The 12,739-nt window shown below is 41.8% G+C and overlaps 1 protein-coding gene across 1 annotated transcript in view; it reads right to left on the bottom strand.

Moving 5' to 3' along the window:
- Positions 1–8,096: 8,096 nt before the first annotated feature.
- The window catches only part of PDGFA (platelet derived growth factor subunit A), a 53,323-nt gene continuing 48,680 nt past the window's right edge, over positions 8,097–12,739 (bottom strand). The window contains exon 7 of the mRNA XM_074841106.1: positions 8,097–8,457. The gene's annotated coding sequence lies outside the window, so the exon portion shown is untranslated. The remainder of the gene's footprint in view (positions 8,458–12,739) is intronic.

The following is a 12,739-nucleotide window of genomic DNA, read 5'->3' as shown; positions in this document are numbered from 1 at the left end:
TGAGGCTAAAAGGGTACGTTTTTATACAGTGACTCAGAGATGATTTCATCATAGATATTTATTAACTGCATTTTTGGGAGTGACATGATGTCAGAGGTCCTCGCAGCAATTGTCATTATCAGCACCACTGCTGGGCACAGCACAGCATTGCTGCTCTTTGGCTTCCTGCTCCTCCACCTGACTGTCCCAGGAGGTTTCTGTATCGTGTGATTTGCACTCTCTGGCCTAGATATTGCAGGAGAACAATTACATAGATTTCAGCATCTTTTTTTTTTTTTTAAATGATGCTAACTTTCCTACTGTGACTGGATCATAAAATTATAGGCAAGCTATCATTTAGTAGGACACCAATGAATTCACCCTCTGCCTGAGTATTTTTGGAAATATTATTGGCTCAGCAGGGAATTAGAAATTAATAAGGGAAACCTATTGAAACTTTCACAATACCTGAAAGATAAATAGGCCATGCAAACCCAGTCCAAATGGTTAATTACCTCTTTCCATTTTAGAAAAAGCTTATGTAATAATCCATTCTTTTCATAATCCTATAAATCTTTTTTTTTTCTTTATAGAGCTTGCTCTTATTGGGTCAACAGGAATTTAGCCATGGATTTTAAATAAAGAGTAAAGAACAATTAGACCTAAATACGATTAAGTCCTAGGAAATGTAACAATATCTTGCTTCAAAAATGCCAGTTTTATACAAAACAAAATAAAAAAGTTTATTTTCAATCAGATGATGTCAGTACAAAAATGCGAAGGAGAAAAAAAAGACCAAGAAAATATTTCAAAGGAAGTAGACCCCTGGGAAGATAAAAGTGCTGTATATTAGGAGAACGATAACAGGACTGGCACAAAATAGGAAATTATAAATATAGACCAGTGGTTCTCAGACTCTTCTGTACCATGACCCCATACTTCAGGAGAGAAAAATTTGGGACCTTATCCATGTAGCCAACAAAAAAGAAGGATGGTCACCTGCTCCCTGGGGATGGAGAACCACAGATCCCACACAGGATACTGAAGCAGAACCCCTTGGAAATCCAGAAGTCATTCTGAACAATAGCTGCACAGCTTTTTGGAGGACTAACCTAGGTAATTTCTTAATCATTAGCAACAATCTATCATCTAAGCTACAACTATTGCTGCTAAAAAATGTTCATACCAGAAAATAGGCCCCTAAGTTATTTAGGTCTCTTGGGAAATCTTAATCTCTGATCTCAAGACCTATTTTCAAAAGAGGCCTGGAAATCAGGACTGCCTTGCTGAAAAGATGATCAACAGCTGAGAACAGCCCAACTCTTTGTGCCCTGGCTCAAATTTCAAAGTCCATGAGAACCAGACTGCTGACTACCTGTGCCACTGCAAATAATGTCATCAGTCACCTAAAGCAATTAGGACCCTACACACCAGTTATCACCGAAGCAACTTAGTCATCCAAGTTTTATCTCAGTGACATCTCTTATTTCCTTGCCTTGGCCTCATCCTGGCCTCAATGGCAGAGGCAGCTGTTGACCTGCACCCTCTGGGGGACCATCTCCTTCCATTCGGGAGAGCAGCTCCAAAAACAGCTCAAGCTGTCTGTTCCTCTGCTGTTATTAGCCTGCTGATAGAGAATGAGGTTGACTTAGTCACTAGCATAACTACAAATATGTTAATAGGAACTCATATCCCCTGACCAAATGTTGAACTCATTGGGAAACTTGCCTGCTGCGTTTTGTTTAAAATGTGAATTGAGCACTCGTTGCCAACATGTATTCTTCTTTGTCCATCACGTCTCGTGGTCTCCTGTCTGTGCACAGCTACATGCCTATTGGCAGGGCTGTAGCGTTGATGGCTTCTTGGTTTTCCTTTTCTGCCTTTGGCTTTGGTCCAGGGAAAGGAGCAGAGGTTTAGCTGGAGAGTGTCACTGACACTAACATCCTTCTCTGACCACCTCAGCGGAGGGGAAGATGACCGTGAAACCACTTGGTAACTTAGCTCAAATTTCACTTCAGTTCTTCCCTTACATACGCTCCCCTTGTTTCTTTCAGCAGACATGGAGCGTTTTCAGTTAGAAAGCTGAAGATGCCATAAACTCGTTAACTTTAAAGAATTTTGTGGCAACATGTTCACCTAAAATATAAGCCAGGTTCTCCTCAGTGGTCTTACCCAACTAACTAAAGTGTCCAGTGAATATAAAAAGCCCCTGAAAGGCACTCTACATTCAGAAAAAGTAGATTTGCATTTTGATTTTCATGACTAATAACATGTTTATCACTCAAATGTCATAGATGTTCTCTTATATGGGGGAAAAACCATGAATATGAAAGGCACCTCCTTTCCCTATGAAGCTCTGTGAGCCAGTGCTACCTTTCCCCACTGATCTATGTTGATCTCTCCTTTTGGGGGAAGAAGGGGTTGGTTGTTTTAGCCAGGTTGAGAACCAAATCCCAAATCCTTTCCAAGCAAGAGATCTTCTGCAAAGACTGGTGATACAGCCCTTTACTTGTGTCTGGCCATCCTGCAGGAAATGAATGGGACTGTCTCCATATGAGGCTTCTCAGTAGTGTCCCCAGCTTATCAATAGAGCATGGCACATAAATGAGAACTTCAGCGAGAAAACAGAAAAGCTCATCAAAATGCTAGCAGCACCCCCACCCCCACACACAAGACAAAAAGGACTTTCATGCTCACAATGATTTTTTTCTTGTATCTGAGACGGACAAGCACTGAGCAAATTTTCACCGTCTGGCCAGACTTGGGTGGGCTCTGCCTCCTCCCGAAGAGAGAAATGTTTATTGAGGAACAGACCTTAATGGTGTGTCTAAGTGGTGTTTGAGTGAATGTGACCTGGGGACAGCTGGGGAGCAACTCAATGACTTATCAGGGAGTGTTGGTGAGAGCCAGGGCTGCTCCTTTCCCATTAAGCTGTTTCAGGGAGATGGCTTAAAACCAGGTGCTTCTGTTACTTGGCTCATCATTGCTCTGAGGAACATTCCTGGCATTTCTGCTTCCTCCTGCAGGCTGGTTATGTGGGGAGCACCAGGGCATCCTGCCCAAACACCCACCTGGGATGGGCTTTCCTCCACCATTGCTTATGAAAGTCTTCTCAGGCTGCCTGTGCTCTGCCAGGAAATGTTGAAGAGCTGAGCCCTGACCTCTAGACTTCAAGCATCCGAGGACCTGTCAGGTGAGGGTCTCCCCCTCACCCTCTTTTCTTCCTCACTCCACTGCTCCACCCTGTCTGAGCCATATCAGTATGAACAAGGCAATGAAGGAGGCCACTGGAGGTTTGGAGGCTACTTGACCAATGGTGCTACCTTCTGCTACCAGAGAGGTGGCAACATCTTACACCATTTGGATGCAATTCACCAAAAAACATCTGTCACCCTCCTGAAGCCAGTGGGGATTGCCAAAGAGAAGGTACTTGTGTCATCAATTTTTAACGTGCATTTCTCCCTGGGATCCATGATATGGATGAACAGGTTTTCTAATTTATGTCTAGTCAGAAACAGAAGAGAAACCTAAGCAAATACGAATAAATTATGGTCAGCACACTTAGCTGGCCTGTGGACTGTTAATGATTTTCTGTTGTTCTGTTATATTCATTCATCCATGATGTGCTTTTATGTTACAATAGAGCCTCCCTATTCTGTGCTACTGCAGAACAGCCTCTCTGGTGGATTTATATAATTCATATTAGTAAAATTTTCATGTGTGCTAATACACGAGACAGCCAGAGAGAAGAAAGAAAGTTTGCTTTGGGGGGTGGGGAAGAGGAAAAATACCATCAGCATCAGACTTAAACGTTTCACTTAATAGCTTTCCTGGAATATACCCATCTTGCCAATAGGAGATAGTAGCTTTAGTAAAGCCATCTCATTCACACAACATATGGGAGCGCGGAGTGTGGGGAAGATGAATCCTTAGAGCTACCTTTTGAAATGTAATAGGATCGCCTGGCTCAGTCAGCCGTGCTGCCTGTTACCAATTTAATAGTAGAAGAATGAAATGCATCTGTGTATCTTTTTCCACTGGAGTAAATATTTTATCTGCAGCTACCAGTTTAATCACACTGTACTCTGCTCCCCACAGGGAGCCCACCAAGAGCTCCCAGCCACCCCTTCGCTGATCTGCCACAGAGGCAAAAGATCAACACTGCAGTCCCAGTAGAGGATGGGGAGGGCAAAAAGTCGCAGCCTTCTGGTTCCTACCTTCCACGCCTACAGAAACCTAGCCAGGACACAAAACTGCGAGACCCCACACACAGAGCAGCAGCCATGAGGACAGGCATGGCTCTGGGCCCCTGCCACCTCCTCAGCTCTGAATCTCCAGGCTTTGCTCTCCTTGCTTGCAGTGACACTGACTGTGGGATCCGCTCTGTCCTGCTCCTTCGTATCTGTTTAGGTCCCCCACAACCTACCATTGCTCTCCTCATTGTGGAGGTTTTTTGCCCTCTTCTGATCTCTCCTCGCTCTCTATCAGTCTTATCCCCCTTCACTCATTTCCTTCCCTCCTTTCCCCCATATTTTTCCATCATTCTTCCCTCTTACCTCCCCCTGTATCATCCTCTTCCAAACTTTACCCCAAGGCATATATTCTCACTGGACCTCTCATGCAGGAAAGAACAACTGGGCTCCTAAAATACAGCTAAAGGTCTGCTTATGCACATCTTTCCTCTTTCTCCTTCCTCTCCCTTTCTTCTCTGCACAGTGTAAGCTGTGGGGGCAGAGACATGATTTTCCCACATATCTACTAGCATGCATTGCACACTATTGTTCTACTGAGCTGTGAACCTACCCAGCACTGTAGTAAAAACAAGTCGCTTAGACAAGGGACACGGTGGATATATTTGCCTTGTTTCTTGGAAACCTGAAAGACAAAAACCTGTTTAGTAGAAATTGGTTGGACATTTTTGCACTGGGAACTGGAGGAGGGAAGAAATTTCAGCCAAAAAAATATCAGTTTTCTAACAGAAAATGTAACTAAAGCAGATACTAATAAAAATGTTCGACTGTCAATCCAGTCTCCATCTTGATGGAAAAATTTCCAGTAGCCTTAGCACACAATATTTTATATAACTGCAAATCAGTTTATAGTATTATGTTTATTTTCTGTGAGTTATTTGTGTATAGAAAAGCAAATCTTTTGTGGCTTACTCTTGTTATGAAAGATTTTTCCAAGATTAGTCACCGTAGTCAGCCGTCCAGATTAAAAATATTTATTGGAATCAGTAAAAGATCAAACATGAAATGTGAGGTGCTGCTAGTTCATTAGGCTACTAGTAATGAATTCTTCCAGAATATATGATTTTCCTTGAGTAATAAAGCTTCATATAGTTGTTTTAAATTCATCAGGTCTTGTCTAACCCTCAACCCCCCCCAAAATCTTGAGAAAATCTCGTTTCACAGTTTCCCATAAAACCAGGTGCAAAACAGCTGCTTTGGGCATGGAAGGATTCCTGAAGCACTTCGTTGGTATCAGTAGCCAGTGAAAAACCATGAAATTGAAGGGATTTTGATAGGTACATTCACAATCCTCCAAGAAGGTGCCATGGAGGATAGTATGGCTGAGCTAGTGTTTCCCACATTTGGAAAAAGGACATTCACGCAGTCTAGTTTTCCAAACTCTGTGAAATTTTACAGTAATGGCTTCATTCTACTCTGTGTTATTTTTGAAAACACCCTCGGTTTGCTCTGTGGGGATGATATGGGTGACTGCACTGATATCCCAAAGCTCACTGAGACCATCCACTGGAGAAAGGAACTCCCCAGTGTTTCTTTAATGACTGTTTCTAGGATAAATGGCTTTGGCTATTTTGTGTAGCATCCATGGGTTGTTGCTGCCTTCCCCATACACCTTCCACTGAATCACTTGTTCATATATGTCAACTAAGACCTTAGGTAAAAGGGGGATTTTGCCTATAACTGCATCCAAAGCCAATTAAAGACAAAGTCTCTCCATAATTCATCTTCTCCAGCAGTACGTCGAATGATCACAAGGTTTCCTTCCACTGATTACCTGTCTTACTATGAGCCTTGCTTGAAAATTGTTCTCTCCAGGCAGGTTCCATAGGAACTGTAATTTAATTAGCAGTAGTAACAAGAGCTAGGTAATTCAGTCCTAGAAACATTTCCCACCTATGCCCCATTCTTCCTCCACCAAACTGAGTTCTGCAACTTCATGGGAAGATCATTTCAAAGAGCATGTTTTCATCCACCTGGAGAACAGAGAGGGTGAGATCATGTAATGTAATAAAGCCTGTAAAATTAATCCTAAATCATTGAGGAAGCAAAAGAAGCAGCTGCAGGTTCCAGGTTGCTAGCTGTTTTTATTATAACTCCATTGAACTACTTAGTGTTCAGCATTGATTTAAAAATATGCCATTCTTAACTACTGGTTAGGCATTTCATTCACTATGTATGGTATTTGAGGAAGACATAATGATACATGCTTAAAAGAGTCAAAACAGAGGATCAAACATTGATACGGGAAGAATGACAGTTCTTTTTTCCAGCCCTACTTTAAATGATTATTTTAAAGAAGAACGTTGAGCAAATTACAATGGCTTTAAGAAGACAGGTCACCTACTGGGACAAATTCTGACTCCACTGCATTGTAGAGGATGTTTTCCAGGGCCAGGGGGGACATGATCATTCTGGCTATAAGACTGATACCAGTGATATTCCTACTGTGAAGAAAGTATTCAATTTTCATCATTTGCTTAAAAAAGTACCGTTTTGTTTTAACAAATGGGAACATAAATGAAAGATATTTCTGTGTGCTCTGCTTACATGAATATTTCCCAGTGTTTTTATATCTCAGTTCTCTAAGGAATAATGTTTTCAATTTCCTTCTGAAATGTAAAATAAGACCTCTGGGCTTAAGGACTCCATAAACGATAGTTCTTACTCGCTTTCTATTTAATTAGCATGAAACAGATCATGTAATCATTCAGGGATAAATCCTGACCTCTCTGGAGGGAGAGGAGGGAAAAGAATAAATGAATTTTCTTCTCTTGTCAATAGCAAATAAACAAATGCAGAAAATGTATGAGGGTGAACTGGCATTTATTGTTCTATTCAGTAGTCAACCTCTAATTGGAGGGGCAGGCTGGCTGGTGAAAGGATCTTACCAGCAGCAGTTGGAGAAGGCATTTAAAATACCGCTCCACATGCTTTGTGCCATTACAAATCTTACTCTGAGTAAACAAGAGTTTTCAACTGCTAAACAAGAGGCATTTACCTTCCACTGCCTATGTTACCAGCATATTCCAAGTTGACTTTTGGTTAGGAAAAGGCCATAGATGATGAAGAACCACTATAGAACTATGTCCATAGGCAAGACAAAACCTTGGCCCAGTGCTCTCAAAACTGTCATTATTTATTGACACTTCTCACAATTTTCCATTGAGAAACCTACCTCTGGAAAAGCAAGCAGTAATGTTAATACAGTCCATAACTGGTTAGAGACACACAGCTGAGCTTTCAGGCTCAAAGGCTCTAGAGACCAGAGCACAGGGACTAAAACCAGGACATTTTCCATGAGCAATTCTCACATCCAAAGCCATGTCCCCTCCTCTTCCAAGGACATGACAAAATTAGTGGCTCAGGAGGCTTTCTTCACAGCTTGGGTTAGCCCTGAGCAGATGAAGTTGGAAAGAAGCTTTGAGATGCTGTTGTGTGTGGAAGGGATTGCCTTAAATACCACTATTACACTGCTCAGGTATCATTTGCTTTTAACACTGGCTAGCCAGACATCTTCGCATACGGAACAGGTTTAGCATTGACTGCAAAAAGGAGACTGTTCCTCAAAGTCTCTGCTTTTGCAAGAGCTGCGTACTGGTTTTGGCCCAGGGATTTGTTGGATGCTATAAACCTGACCTGCTGTTCTCCCGAACTCCAAATAGTTGTTTGTGCCATGAAGTGCAAAGCAAGTACAAAGGCAGCCAGCCCGGTGTGCTAGCAGTCTGCATTTATTTTTCCCTAGAGAGACTACTACAGACTATAGATGCAGCAATAAACATCTGAAATGCCAGGAGAGATGGTCTACTAAAGTGCATGAGGGTAAGGACATAAATGAGTGGAACAAGCAGGTACTGGAGAAGCAAATTAGACACTTTGCTTCCTGTAGCTAATTTAAATGGGAAATGGGAGTTGTTCCAGGTATTCAGTAAACAGGCTTGCAAATTAGCTTCCCACAGTTTCCTTATGCTTCTGTACATGCATAAAGAACATGTACTGCAGTTCATTGCTTTAACACACTTTGCTTCCAAAATCAGTGATTTTTTCCATTAATTTCAGTTACTTGCAGAAATGTTTTCATACCTGGTTGTGAGCAAATAGGGTAGGAGATAACTGGAAGTGAGTGCTAGGCTGTTAATAACCAGGTAGCCAGATTCTTTATTTGTGAAATGTTTCTTGAGCCTGGTGTTACCAGGGGATACAAAGCTGCTTCTCAGTAGCTGATATCACCCTGTACGAGAGAGAGAGAGAGAGAGAGAGAGAGAGAGGCTCAGAACAGCTTCGTATCTTCATCCACTTCTTTAATTCCATATGAATTAACTGGAGGCCAGTTCAGGCTTCAGAGGAGAAGTGCAGAGGGAAGGGGACTGCTTGTCAGAACTGAATCAGTTCCTGTTCATGGGGAAAAGAGGTCTGAAAGCATACACGTTATTTAATGAAGAAAAAAATGGTGTAAACCAACCAATTACTTCAGACTCCAATTTTAGCCCTATATTAGCTTCAACCCTTACCCCAAGATTAATCTATACGCCAACAGATCTAACTGCCTGTGTTTGCCTTCAAAATATCTGTTCTCAAGCTAAAGACAGCAATAAGATAGTGTTACGGAGCTCATAATAGTCTTTAGCAAGTAGATACATGTCCCATAAGCTTTAACAAACAGTCCCTTCCTATGTGCTCCCTACTCTTACATGGGACGTAACACAAGAGTGGAGGAGCCCTGTTTCCCTTGCTTCCAAATCGGTCATAGACTGAAATGTTTCAGCAATATAATTCAAACTTAACGATTCTTGGCTCTTGAAGTACCAGCAAATGGGCCAACAAAGCTCAGAGCAAGACACACGAACACCACAACTACTCACAAGCCATTTTTGCTGGGAATATTCAATTTGCAACATTGTCCATTTAATTGAATGCTAAAGGCAAAAAAGAAATCAGCATTTCCAGTTCTGCTCATTCCTTATATGGTGAAATGTTAGATAACTTGCGTTATTTATAACCTGCACATTTGGTATTTTTTTTATAACGGGGGGAGGAGGAGGACATAGTGGGCAAGAAGACTCTGGATTTTTTCCAGTCTAACTGAAGAATTAAGAATTAAACTGTGTCACAAGCGCAGTCAACTTTATACCTATGCCTTGTAGAAGGGCAAATCTTGACCTGGGCAATTAAAATCAATGTAGCTTATGACTTTAAACAAGGGACTTACACACACCACATACAGCATGGTAAGAGGTAATGAACATTGTTCCTAAAGTTTTGAGCTATAAGGTAGTCTTTAGATGTTTGTATTTCAAGACCTCCATACTTCCCAACTCAGTAACACTTCTAATAATAAGACACTGGAAATAGGTTTTTGGAATTACAGAGATGGAAGATGTCTCATAAAAGTTCCTGGCTTTCTCCCTGCCATGACCATGTTGCATTTTCCATCATGGTGAGCTGCCTGACATGGATGCACTGCTGCTCATTTCTAGGCAAGGCACTCTCCATCCCTCTTGTCGCTGCTGTCCATGTTGTGTTGTATCATCTGGTCATTTTCTTTTTCATCAGTGTCATTGTTCCAATGCTAAATCCTGTCAAACCACACTATAATGACTATTTTCCCCCCATGATGCTTATGTCATGCATAGTGTGGAGCAGACCTGTACCCCAGCCCCAGGTTTCACAGACATCACTTATTAACCCCTCTTCCACACCCCAAGAGGCTTTTATTTCAGATGTGAATTGAAGGTCACACTATTACCCTGCCACTTACCTCAGTCCCCTGATCAGCGTGTAATGACATTTCTCTGCCATATTCATGACCTAGATCTTTTTTCAAAATTGGGAAATAGGCAATTTTATTTCATAGAAATCACTTTAGGACAGATGACCTTTACCTCAATGCGTGTGGCACAAAGCTCTTTCAGGCATGCTGCAGGGCTACATCACAGAAAACTCAGAGGGCACATAAAGTTGCTCTATGTTATCTTCCCAAAATGTCAGTTATTTTCTGCCTAACGGCATTGAACTTGGGAGGAAACCTCTTTGCATGCAACAGTCTTTGTCCTAACTTTTCACTCAGCAATAGAAATGATATACAGAAGATCACAGGTTATTTCTAAACTAATACTAAGCCTAAAGCAAAGGTAAGTAGGGCATTACATATGTGAATGTACAGGCAGTCTTTAGCTGTGGTTAAAGATTGCTTGCAGATGTTGACTACTGTTTTTTATTTTTTTTGCCTTGCTCTGCCTCTTCGAATATTGTTTTCAATGTCCTCATTGTCTTATTAGCTTTCCCTTCCCCCTGGATCCAGCGACATGCAAAAGGAATGACGGTAGATGTTACTTTTTCCTGCTCCGTGGCAGAGAGGAGTGTAGGGTTTCAGAGATTGTAAACTATTTCTTCTGCACTGAGAGATTGTCTGCATGGGTAGAGCCCATTAAATATAGCTATGCTGACAGTATTGCTTCGGAGAGTTCTGTGGGAAAAAATCTGTCTGTGCTATGTTGGTACCTCCAGCCAGGCAGAGCTGTCTTGATAACTCATTCAGATAATGAATAAAATGTGGAATGAATTCCATGCAGGATCAGTGCTCTGTTGATGTGAGAACTGGTTGCAAAACGTACGACAGGATCCTCCTGTGGCTGTTGTTTTAAGCTTGGCAAATACCGTGGACTGTATATGCTAAAGTCAGGATATTATTAAAATAAACCCCTCAAAACTCCAGAGAGCTAAGATATGATGCGGCTTCCTTTGAGCTCAGGTCCCCTTATCGCTGAGATATGTTGTATGTGAATGCAATTTATATGAAGTTTTCTAAGACTAGAACAGCCTGTTATTTCTGCCGTGCCCAGGAAAATCGGGAAAGGTATGTAGCAGTAATAAATCAATTATTTCTTACAAATTAGACCAAGACAGCATTGCCTAACAGCAGTCTTCCAGATGGTCAGGATGAAAGGTGGACTGGTCTGGAGGGGAAGGGAGGATTTCTAGATAACCAAAATAAATGGGATACAGTTTAGCAGTAGAACTGAAAAGATCCAGAGGAATGACACCTGTGTGCGAGGAAACAGATACCGTAGAGCTTAGGTTATATCACTGGGTTGGCAGAGCAGGTTTAAACAAAGAAATTTCCTAGACATCATCAAGGAGGCAAATTCTTTGTGGTGTTGAATTAGGAGTAACCATGGGGATAGAAAATGACAGATTTAAATAAAAATGGTGTAATTCCTAAATATTAGGGGCAAAATATACTTATCCCTAAGAGAAAAGAAACAGTCAAGAGAGGAGTGGAGGGGCAGGCACTAAAACAGGCTGTAGGAAACTGAGGAAATGGGAGGGCAGCCCCAAAGCCAGCTGCTGCACTGTGCAGAAATCAGCCACTGGTTGCCTCTGACGCTGGATGCCTCTGCAGCCAAGACAAGGATCAAGAGTTTTCACCCACTCTTCCTGGACTAATTGTCACTCTGCCATTATGCATGTGGTGGGAACCATTCCCCTGACACGCAGGGAAGCCTGAGATGTGGAGTATTTGTCCTCACGCAGTAACCCTCCCTCAAATGACACAGGATGCTTTCCAGCTACGGCTAGGAGAGATTGGTCCAACATTTCCTCACACTGGGATGTTGAAAACAATAAAAGTTTTGATCCTACAAGCCTATTTCAAATATAACTCCCAGAAGCAGTAGGCTTTTCAACTGAGCAAAGCCCATAACTAAAGAAACCTGATGCTAATTAACTAGAAATTCACTCGTTAATATCTGTATTTTGAAATATTAAAATATAAAATATATTACTATTTGTCTATCAATATTAATGATTCTAACGTTCATCTGTTTCTAATCATGGGAGTAAACCTGTTAATGTTACTGAAGAATACATCGGTTCCCAAAAAACAGCAGAGTTTGTTGAGCAATCTTGATTGTCAGTGGAATGGGCAATTATATGAGTCCCTCAAAGAGGCAGAGGTTCAAAACCCGGAAAAGTCCCTGACTACCCACCACTGATGGCCAAGTGGGAGTCCAAGTAGCTGAATCCAGCTTGTGAGGCAGTTTCATACGGCCCCCATGATAAACCAAGCAGATAGAAAAGTATTTTTGCAGGTAGTCGTCAGTGAGAACTCGGAGGGTCTGGTGAAGCCCCGCACAGATGCCAGGCCCACCTCTGAACATCTGGCTAGGAGTAAGAGTAGCTCTGGAGTCTAGGAAAGCTGACTGTGATAAACCAAATAATCCCTGCTAATTCTCTGCATAACAGGGCAATGCATCTCTCCCTTCTAACTCCAAGAGGGAATTAGTCACACAGATGATTTGGGATGAACCTGAAGGAACAGCTTTTCACTCCATGGGAAGCAAGAAACACTCAACATCATTTTGTTCCTACACATAAAATACTGGTGAAAAAATAACATGTTTTACCAGAGGCATTTTTTCCAGTGTCTCTCAAATCTCTGCCACTTTCCCAGCACTCCTAAAACAATTAATTCTTCAACATAATTCTTCCCCCCATCACTGGGTTTGCTCAGG

This window comes from Strix aluco, chromosome 15 (assembly GCF_031877795.1).
Source record: "Strix aluco isolate bStrAlu1 chromosome 15, bStrAlu1.hap1, whole genome shotgun sequence".
NCBI lineage: Eukaryota > Metazoa > Chordata > Aves > Strigiformes > Strigidae > Strix > Strix aluco.
Note: the sequence above shows the minus strand (reverse complement) of the source record. Positions and strands in the feature narration are given on the sequence as shown.